The sequence below is a fragment of the Oncorhynchus masou genome, chromosome 7 (genome assembly GCF_036934945.1).
Source record: "Oncorhynchus masou masou isolate Uvic2021 chromosome 7, UVic_Omas_1.1, whole genome shotgun sequence".
Lineage (NCBI taxonomy): Eukaryota > Metazoa > Chordata > Actinopteri > Salmoniformes > Salmonidae > Oncorhynchus > Oncorhynchus masou.
Window position 1 is genome coordinate 28344862 of NC_088218.1, and position 11351 is coordinate 28356212.

Below are 11351 nucleotides of genomic sequence, written 5' to 3' on the forward strand. Positions count from 1 at the left end.
TAATCAGATGACACTCATAGGACTTCGTGTTACACAATACATGTATGTTTTGTTTGATAAAGTTCATATTTATATAAAAATAATCTGAGTATACATTGGCGCGTTACGTTCACTAGTTCCAAAAACATCCAGTGATATTGCAGAGAGCCACATCATTTTACAGAAATACTCATTATAAATGTAGATGAAAATACAATTGTTAGACATGGAAATATAAATGTACCTCTCTTTAATGCAACCGCTGTGTCAGATTTAAAAAAAACTTTACGGAAAAAGCAAACCATGCAATAATCTGAGACAGTGCTCAGATTGTTTGTTTTTTTATCCGAAATAACCTTATAAATATTCCCTTACCTCCTTGTTTGTTCGGCATTCGGCGTTCGGCTTTCTAGCTACTGCCGATCCATTGTTCATTTTCCATTTGTTTTGTCTTTGTTTCACACACCTGTTGTCAATCCCACAATCACTTGTTCAATATTTAACCTTCTGTTCCCCACATGGGTTTTGTGAGTAATTGTTTATTGTAATTTCGGTCCGTCTGTGTGTGTCCATCTGTAAAGCACTTTTGTTTTTACTCGTATCTGCTGTCCTGCACCTGACTCTCTCACCAGCAACACACATGACCAGTCACACTATCAGTTGCATGATTTCCCTGGGGGTTAGCCTTGCAATAATCAAGTGATGAGACACATAGCCCTCTATATGTAAATGTTTCAGGTACACTTCGATAGGTGTCTGCGTCACGTTCAGTATCTTCTATTGTTTGTCCTCAAGTGTCTGTTTTTCAGCATAAAGTACTAAGCCACTTAGTGTGGACACCAGGTGAGACCACACACACAACAACAGTCTCTCTTCTTCACTTCATCCCTCGCCCCCTTCTCCCTAAATCCTCTAGGCTATATCAGCTGTTTTGGTGATGTGAGAGTGGAAGCCAGTCCCATCATTGCCACCTCACCCGCTCTTAAGATAACCTCCGGGCCAATTAGGGGCCCAAGGCTGGTTAGGAGACACATCAATTGTGATGAACTGAGAGAATATTAGGGTAGCACTATCACTGAGCTGACAAGGTAAAAATCTGTCATTCTGTCCCTGAACAAGGCAGTTAACCCACGGTTCCTAGGCCGTCATTTTAAATAAGAATTTGTTCTTAACTGACTTGCTTGGTTAAATAAAGGTTTAAAAAAGCATGACATCGGCCGAGTCTGACTCTCAGCCGAGTGCCCCGACTCTCAGCCGGAAACAGCCCAGATCCACTGTGCTAGCTGGGAAGTTCCTAAGATGTGCCTTTAACTCCAAATTTGTTGATTTTCATTTTTTTACAAGAATCTATGCTATTGGTTTCCCTTTACGTCTGTATAATCATTTCAAGACCCATTGATTAATTAATTGTATTCAAAATAGCTTGTCATCAAAACTCTTAAGTCCATTGGCTCTCAAAGTTGTCCATCAAACTCCTTATCTCCATCACAGCTCTTGAAGTGAAGAGCACATCTTCACAAATGAGGATATTTTTGTTCATGGATTCTTAGCAAAACACGATAATTACCTTCTGCCTTTGTAATATGATATATTTCTGGAGCAAGATAAGTATTTCTCAAATATAATTCTGCTGTTGAAATTGGGCTTTGAGGGTGAGTGCAAATAAAATGGCTAGTAGGATTGGCTAACCCAGAATCTGACTAAGTTTAATCTTCTGTTTTTAGCTCCCCATATGATCTCTGCTTGTTGGCTAATTAGCCACCTTGTCATTGGCATAAACAGTGAACAGATTAATCAGATATGTGTGGCAATGGCTAACTAGCTATCAAATTAGGTTGCCACTAAAAATCTGGCTAAGCCAGCTAGCTAGCTGTGTCAACCATGTAGCTAACGTTAGCTAGATCAACCAGTCAGTCCAGTGCAGCAGCCTCCCACTCCATTGCTCTCTCTCGGTGGGGGTGTGTCTTAAAGTCATTCTGTTTTTATGACAAGGCCTATAAGCACATCATACAGTCAGTGTATCATCTCAATATGTGTCTTTTTATTTACAGCTTGTGGCGGAACAACCGGGGAAGAGAATCGGCCAGCCTAGCCCTTGATCATGACTCTCAATTCCATTCCATTACACATAAGAATCAAAGGAGTGAGCCGTCTTCTGTATGGGGGAGTTTTGTTAAGAGCCCCAACGCTCAAACTGAGCATTAACACACATTGCTTGAGGTACGGTTTTGGAAGCATAAGGATCTTATCTTTCATATCAGTGAGAATTATCTTCTTTTTTTTCACAAGATGTTAAATTGATACACACCTTGATAGGGTTAGTGTTCCCACACGGCCATATCTCCATGTTACAGCACTTGTTTACGGAAGACAATAGACTAATTAGCTATCTGGCGTAACTCGGGACATGTAGGGGAAGTGTTGTTTCATCAGATTGAGTTGCCCATAGCTGTATGAATCTCTGCATAACTGCTACAGTATGTGTATATATTTTATTTGAATTCTTTCTCGCTGATGAAATGTGTTTTTCGAAAGTGGTATTGCAAGCAATGATTATTGACGTTTCTAAATGTTAAAACACGGTGTTGGGATTGCAGTTCACACGAGGTAGTCGTGGGCTAAGCGAATGGCTGAAAACGGTAGAGAGATTGTTTTCGAGAGCTAGGGCTAGCCAAGTAAAGAAAATACCCTTCAATGTGGAAAAAAAGAGGTTTGGAAGAGAAGGAGGATGGAGGGCAAATCCTAGCTTGGCAGGAAAAAGATGATTGAATTGACTATGGCAATTGATACCTGCAATGTTTGATTATAGATTACTTACCTGAATACTGACCTTGATGTTTAATTCCATGCTGAAATTGACCTGATTTGCATACTAGTAACATGATTGATAGGGACATTTCAATATTGATTGCTTGACTGTTGTAACACTTAACTGATCCTCCTTGATATTTCATTCTGAGTGAAAAATGTAACATCACACTTGGTTAAAATCTTTATAGTATGCATTCACCATCATGTGTACTTGAAATGATATTGTAAAATACATTTTCATTAATGCTAATGAAATTGTATAATTATTCATGTACCATTTACCTTTTATGAAATTGAGGACATTGTTAGATATTAAGTCAACTTTAAATACACTAATTTAAACTGTACAGCCTACGGACTGTTTGATGTCTGTCTTCATTGGAGACTACTTGTGCTGGAGGATGGTGCTGGCAGGCTTAAATAGTACATGAATATCAAATCAATTGCACTAAGTTGTCCTTTTTTGTTTGCTGTCACAGTACCAAACTAAATTTGTAACTGGTTAATGACTGAATAATACTTTTCACATACTTGAGTAGTTCCTTACCTCTTGAAACTTGCAATCCCGGATCCAGGATCGTAATCATAGCCTCAAACGAATTAGCATATAACGCAGCAGACATAAATACCCCTAGAAACTTTTCCTATTCATGAAAATCGCAAATGAAATGAATGAAATATATTCAAACACAAGCTTAGCCTTTTGTTAACAACACTGTCATCTCAGATTTTCAAAATATGCGTTACAGCCAACGCTAGACAAGCATTTGTGTAAGTTTATCATGGCATAATGCTATGCTAGGCTCTGTGGCAAGATTTTCTGCGGGAGACACCATGTGACCACTTGCTTTTTATGGTCCCTTACGGCTATTCTTCAATGGAAATGCGTGAAAAGACGTCACAATGCTGTAGACACCTTGGGGAATACGTGGAAAACATAAGCTGATTCGTAGCTCATTCACAGCCATATAAGGAATCATTGGCATGAGGCGGTTTCAAAAAATGCGGCACTTCCTGGTTGGACATTTATCTGGGTTTCGCCTGTAACATCAGTTCTGTGGCACTCACAGACAATATCTTTGCAGTTTTGGAAACGTCCGAGTGTTTTCTATCCAAAGCTGTCAATTATGTGCATAGTCGAGCATCTTTTCGTGACAAAATATCTTGTCTAAAACGGGAACGTTTTTCATCCAAACATTTTAATAGCGCCCCCTAATGCTTAACTTTAAGAGGGTTACTTTTATTTTTACAATCTAAGTGACAGTAATTTTACTTAAGTACAGATTTTCAGTACTCTACCCACCTCCAATTATACATAACCTAACTATAAAACATGGGCGAACATCCACACTGGAGAAAGGCTTATCGTTCTACAGTAGGTCTACATCTGTCAATCAACTCATGGCCCAAATCAGCTCATCAACTCAGCCAGGGAAACAGTAGCCTAGTATCGGTTTTCATACCTTTCATTATGTGACAATGGATAGGCTAACGGTTATCCTACAAAATGTAGCCTATGTGTTATTTCTTACATTATTTGCCCAGAATTCTTTTGTGTTATTACATACAACCGGAAAGAACTTTTGGATATCAGAGCGGCGGTAACTCACCAGCATTACCAGCATTACGACCAGGAATACGACTTTCCTAAATTGAATCCTTTGTTCGTACCCCTCAGGGCAATTGAACTGATTCCAGAGGCTAATCCAAATCACCGCCAGCGGAAGAGAGTTATTCGGAGTGGGCTCCTAGTCCGACTCGGAAGTGGAGGAGGCATACACACGCCACCCTCCACTTCCTAGAATATTACTTAGTAATGTTCAATCTCTGGGTAATAAAGTTGACGAGCTCATGGTGAGGATTTCCTTCCTATACTGTCCGAGTCCATACAGCCAGTTTCATTCTCAGTTCATCGCGTTGACAGGAATAAAGATCTCTCTGGAAACAAGAAGGGTGGGGGTGTATGTTTTATGATATACTATACATGGTGTGATTGAGATAACAAACAGAAACTCAAGTCCTTTGGTTCACCCAACCTAGTATATCTCACAATCAAATGTTGTCCGTATTACCTCCCAAGAGAATTCTCTTTGATTATAGTCCCAGCCATGTATATTCCCCCTCAAGCCAATACCACGTCGGCCCTCAAAGTACTACACTGGACTCTATACAAACTAGAAACCACATATCCTGAGGCCGGATTTATTGTAGCCTGGGATTTTAACAAAACTAATCTGAGGAAAATGCTACCGAAGTTCTACCAACACATTGACTGTAGCACTCGCTCTGAGAAAACATTAGACCCCTGTTACTTTTCAAAATGCCTCCTAAGATTGAAGAGGCTCTGTTGCGCCTTCACCACACTGGCTGTGTGGATGGACCATTTCAGAATGTTAGTGATGTGTATGCTGAGAAACGTGAAGATTTTCACCTTCTCCACTGCGGTCCCGTCGATGTGGATAGGGGGGTGCTCCCTCTGCTGTTTCACGAAGTCCACGATCAGCTCCTTTGTTTTGTTGATGTTGGGTGAGAGGTTATTTTCCTGGCACCATTCCGCCAGGTCCGTCACCTCTTCTCTGTCGGCTGTCTCGTCAATGTTGGTAATCAGCCCTACTATTGTTGCGTTGTCTACAAAGTTTATGATTGAGGTGGAGGTGTACATGGCCACGCAGTCATGTTTGAACAGGGAGTACAGAAGGGGGCTGAGCACACACCCTTGTGAGGCACCTGTGTTGATGATCAGCGTAGTGGAGGTATTGTTTCCTACCTTCACCACCTGGGTGTGGCCCATCAGGAAGTCCAGGCCCCAGTAGCACAAGGCTCATTTGAACTTCTTGATGCAGCAGGAAAATTCTCCAAGACAAAAGAGTGATCAAGTTAAGATTCGACATCTATAAACACATGGGAATTTATTTGATTTGGCATTAATCCTTTAAAGTCTAGAGTAACATAATACAAAAATACCCATCACATTTGTCAGTTTAAGCTAGATATATCTTCTTGTAAGGGATGCGTATCAATCCACCACATCCGACTTCCGCATCTGCAGTGGGAAGTGGCCGAGCAATAGCAGTGTTTGTCAGACCACAAGACATCCTGAAAATCCGTCTTATCACGAAAATATCTGTATCGTCCGAACATTTGAACAGACTACATACACTATGGAAAGATGAGATTTTCACAAACACAATTGGTGTTTTCTGTTTACTCTACGATCCGCACAAGTGTCACAGGACTTGTCTGACGGTACAGTGCATTCAGAAAGTATTTAGACCCCTAGAATTTTCCGCATTTTGTTACATTACGTAGTTATTTGAAAATGTATTAAATTGTATTTTTTCCTCATCAATTGACATCCATTTTTGCAAATTTATAATAAAAAGTATTCAGACCCTTTACTCAGTACTTTGCTGAAGCACTTTTGGCAATGATTACACCCTTGATTATTCTTGGGCAGGGTGCTGCAAGCTTGGCACACCTGAATTTGGGGAGTTTCTCCCATTCTTCTCTGCAGATCAGCTCAAGCTCTGACAGGTTGGATGGGGAGCATCGCTGCACAGCTATTTTCAGGTGTCTCCAGAGATGCTCTATCAGGTTCAAGTCCGGGCTCTGGTTTGGCCACTCAAGAACATTCAGAAACTTGTCCCGAAGCCACTCCTGCATTGTTTTGGCTGTGTGCTTAGGGTCATTGTCCTGTTGGAAGGTGAACCTTCACCCCAGTCTGAGGTCTTGAGCGCTCTGTAGCAGGTTTTCATCAAGGATCTCTCTGTACTTTGCTCCATTCATCTTTCCCTCGATCTTGACTGGTCTTCCAGTCCCTGCTGCTGAAAAACATCCCCACAACATGATGCTGCCACCCCCATGCTTCACCGTAGGGATGGTGCCAGGTTTCCTCCAGATGTAACACTTTGCATTCAGGCCAAAGAGTTCAATCTTGGTTACATCAAACCAGAAAATCTTGTTTCTCATGGTCTGAGTGTATTTAGGTGCCTTTTGGCAAACTCCAAGCAAGTTGCCATATGCCTTTTACTGAGGAGTGGCTTCTGTCAGGACACTCTACCATAACTCTACCATAAAGGCCTGATTGGTGGAGTGCTGCAGAGATGCTCGTCCTTCTGGAAGGTTCTCCCATCTCTACAGAGGAACTCTGGAGCTCTGTGAGAGTGACCATCTGGTTCATGGTCACCTCCCTGACCAAGCCCTTCTCCTCCGATTTCTCATTTTGTCAGGGCGGCCAGGTCTAGGAAGAGTCTTGGTGGTTTCAAGTGTTTTCCATTTAACTTCTTGAAACTCCCCATCCCGGATCCGGGATCGTGACTAAAGCCTCAGGCTCATTAGCATAACGCAACGTTAACGATTTCTGAAAATCGCAAATAAAATGAAAATAATGCGCCTACTCTCAAGCTTAGCCTTTTCTTAACAGCACTGTCATCTCAGATTTTCAAAATATGCTTTTGAACCATAGCAATTCACTAATTTGTGTAAGAGTATGCAAAGCTAGCTTAGCATTTTGAGTAGCATTTAGCACGTAACATTTACACAAAAACCAGATAACTTCGGATGTTTCCAATGAGGAGACTCTCAGTTGCATAGCAAATGTGCAGTTTTTCCTGAAAGCGTCTTTGTGTAGGAGAAATCGCTCCGTTTTGTACATCACATTTGGCTACCGAAACGAACCGAAAATTCAGTCACCTACAACGTCAAACTTTTTCCGAATTAACTCCATAATATCGACCAAAACATGGCAAACGTTGTTTGGAATCAATCCTCAATGTGTTTTTTCACATATCTCTTCATTGATATATCGTTCGTGGAAGCCTGCATTCTTCTCTGAATTCTGTGGAAAAATACTTGCAGCTGACTTTTGCCCACCAATTTCGGCGCAGGACACCGGGCGGACACCTGGTAAATGTGGTCTCTTATGGTCAATATTCCAATGATATGCCTACAAATACATCACAATGCTGCAGACACCTTGGGGAAACGACAGAAAGGGCTGACTCACTCCTCTCGCATTCACAGCCATATAAGGAGACAATGGAAAACGGAGCCTCTGTAAAGAAATGTTAATTCTTATGCAGGTGACCATCTTATGCAGGTGACCAACTTACTGCTATTGCCTTGCTGTAACTTAGACAACACATAGCAACGTATTTTCACAGACTCACTTAAATCATCCACAACACTGTCAAAATAGGATACATCCTAGCCACAGGTGCTAGCCTTCAGTTCGGCCACAACATCCAGTGAGGACACGAACGCACACACATTACACACTAACTACTGAGGACATACAGATAAGACTCCTACACACATTGGCAGGGAGAAACAGAATAGGGAGAGACAACCTTGACTTGGAGACAAACCAGCGCACACACATAACCTCCTTTTTCTAGCTGAACATTGTGTGACTGAGAACAGGCATGGAGGGATTCTACGATGACGGACAGACAACTGAGCCAATGACGGAAGACTACACCCCAGCCTGAGTCTGAACCAATCCGAAGAACCGAACTTCTAGAATCAACCTTCTTTCTGTTCTGTATTAATTGCTTGTGCAAACGGTTAGCGGGGCTTTTTTGTTGGTTCCTCATGAGCTAATAGAAGGGCCCGTATATACGCTGTACCAGATATCTTTACTCTGAATAAACTGTCGCTTGTCATACAATCTACCACCTTGTCTGCATCGATCCTTGACCGGCTCGCCCTTCATCATATCTCTTTATCAACACCTCAAAAATCCTGCTCATTTCCTGAATGCCGTTTTATCTTGGTTTTGCCTGTAGCTCACGTTCTAGGGCACGCACAGAAAATATCTTTGCAGTTCTGGAAACGTCAGAGTGTTTTCTTTCCAAAGCTACCAATTATATGCATAGTCGAGCATCTTTTTGTGACAAAATATTGCGCTTAAAACGGGCAGGTCTTTTTATCCAAAAATGATATAGCGCCCCCAGAGTTTCAACAGGTTAAGAATGATGGAAGCCACTGTGTTCTTGGGGACCTTCAATGCTGCAGAAATGTGTTGTTACCCTTCCCCAGATTTGTGCCTCGACAAAATACTCTCTTGGAGCTCTATGGATAATTCCTTTGAGTTCATGGCTGGGTTTTTGTCTGACATGCAGTGTCAACTGTGGGACCTTATATAGACAGGTCTGTGCCTTTCCAAATCATGTCCAATCAATTGAAGTTACAACAGGTGTACTCCAATTAAGATGTAGAAACATCTCAAGGATGATCAATGGAAACAGGATGTACCAGAGCTCAATTTCAAGTCTCATAGCAAAGGGTATGAAGATTAACTTCTTGGAACTCCCCATCCCGGATCCGGGTTTGTGACTAAAGCCTCAGGCTCATTAGCATAACGCAACGTTAACGATTTCTGAAAATCGCAAATAAAATGAAAATAATGCGTCTGCTCTCAAGCTTAGCCTTTTCTTAACAACACTGTCATCTCAGATTTTCAAAATGTGCTTTTGAACCATAGAAATTGACTAATTTGTGTAAGAGTATGCAAAGCTAGCATAGCATTTTGAGTAGCATTTAGCACGCAACATTTTCACAAAAACCAGATAACCAAATAAATAAAATCATTTACCTTTGAAGAGCTTCTGATGTTTTCAATGAGGAGACTCTCAGTTACATACCAAATGCGCAGTTTTTCCTGAAAGCGTCTGTGTGTAGGAGAAATCGTTCCGTTTTCTACATTGCGTCTGGCTACCGAAACGAACCGAAAATTCAGTCACCTACAACGTAAAACTTTTTCCGGATTAACTACATAATATCGACCGAAACATGGCAAACGTTGTTTGGAATCAATCCTCAATGTGTTTTTTCACATATCTCTTCATTGATATGCAGTTCGTGGAAGCTTGCTTTCCTCTCTGTATCCCATGGAAAAATACTGGCAGGTGACTTTTGCGCACCAATTTCGGCGCAGGACACCGGGCGGACACCTGGTAAATGTGGTCTCTTATGGTCAATCTTCCAATGATCTGCCTACAAATACGTCACAATGCTGCAGACACCTTGGGGAAACGACAGAAAGGGCAGGCTCATTCCTCTCGCATTCACAGCCATATAAGGAGACAATGGAAAACAGAGCCTCAAAAATCCTGCTCATTTCCTGGATGCCGTCTCATCTTGGTTTTGCCTGAAGCTCACGTTCTAGGGCACGCACAGAAAATATCTTGGTAGTTCTGGACACGTCAGAGTGTTTTCTTTCGAATGCTATCAATTATATGCATAGTCGAGCATCTTTTTGTGACAAAATATCTTGTTTAAAACGGGAACGTTTTTCATCCAAAAATGAAATAGCGCCCCCAGAGCATCAACAGGTTAATGTAAATAAGGTATCTGCATTTAATTTGTAATACATACAAATATTTCTAAAAATCTGTTTTCGCTTTGTCGTTATGGGGTATTGGGTGTAGATTGACGATGAACATGTTTTTATTTTATCCTTTTTAGAATAAGGCTGTTATGTAACAAAATGTGGAAAAAGTCAAGGCGTCTAAATACTTTTCGAATACACTGTAACCTGGTCACAAAAAAGGGGCTATGTGTCGACAAAGTATATATTTCCTGAGCTTTTGTGTACTGCATCTCCTAGATATAGGACAAACACTTCAAAACCTTTTGCCTTATGAAAAATGTGTGTCACGCCCTGGCCATAGAGGTTTTAGAGGTTTTTATTCTCTATTTTTGTTAGGTTAGGGTGTGACTAGGGTGGGCATTCTAGCTTCTTTATTTCTATGTTTTCTGTTTCTTTGTTTTTGGCCAAGCGTGGTTCCCAATCAGAGGCAGCTGTCTATCGTTGTCTCTGATTGGGAATCATACTGAAGCAGCATTTTTCCCACCTGTGTTTTGTGGGTAGTTGTTTTCTGTTGCGTGTCATAACTGACAGAACTATGCGCTTTTGTTTTTTTTTCACAAAGTGGTTTTTGGTAAATTAATAATCATGAACACTTTCCACGCTGCACTTTGGTCCACTCCTTCCGACGACAGGCGTGACAATGTGTTTATTTTGACATATATTTTTGAATATAATGTTTACCTACAGGGGTCCTAAAAAAAATCTAATAGCTAAATTATCCATAATATGACCATCTTAAAAGCACTCCAATTAATCATGCAAACACAGTTGTATATTTTGACCACCATATAATTAACTACTTTTAGAGAGAGAGAGAGAGAGAGAGAGAGAGAGAGAGAGAGAGATGTGTGGACTTTTTGCTATATAATTTGTATTTTGGGGAACATTTGCCTGTAGCTGTTGAGTGTCAGCATTGCAATGGCTCACAAGCGGTTGATGGGAATGTCAGCTAATTCCAACCGTTAAGTGCCATTACACATGACTTGCAAATTGTTGTGTTGCCATCTGTCACAGAATGAGATGTGCCTCTAACTACAATACACAGTCCCTCATAGGAACACATTGTATATCAAACAAAGATATACCAGATGGGTCTTCTTTTTTGCATTATTTTAAGGAGACTGGAGTTCCATTCCACCCTTTTTATTTTTATTTTTATTCTTTTACAGGACAGATGTAAGCAGAGATG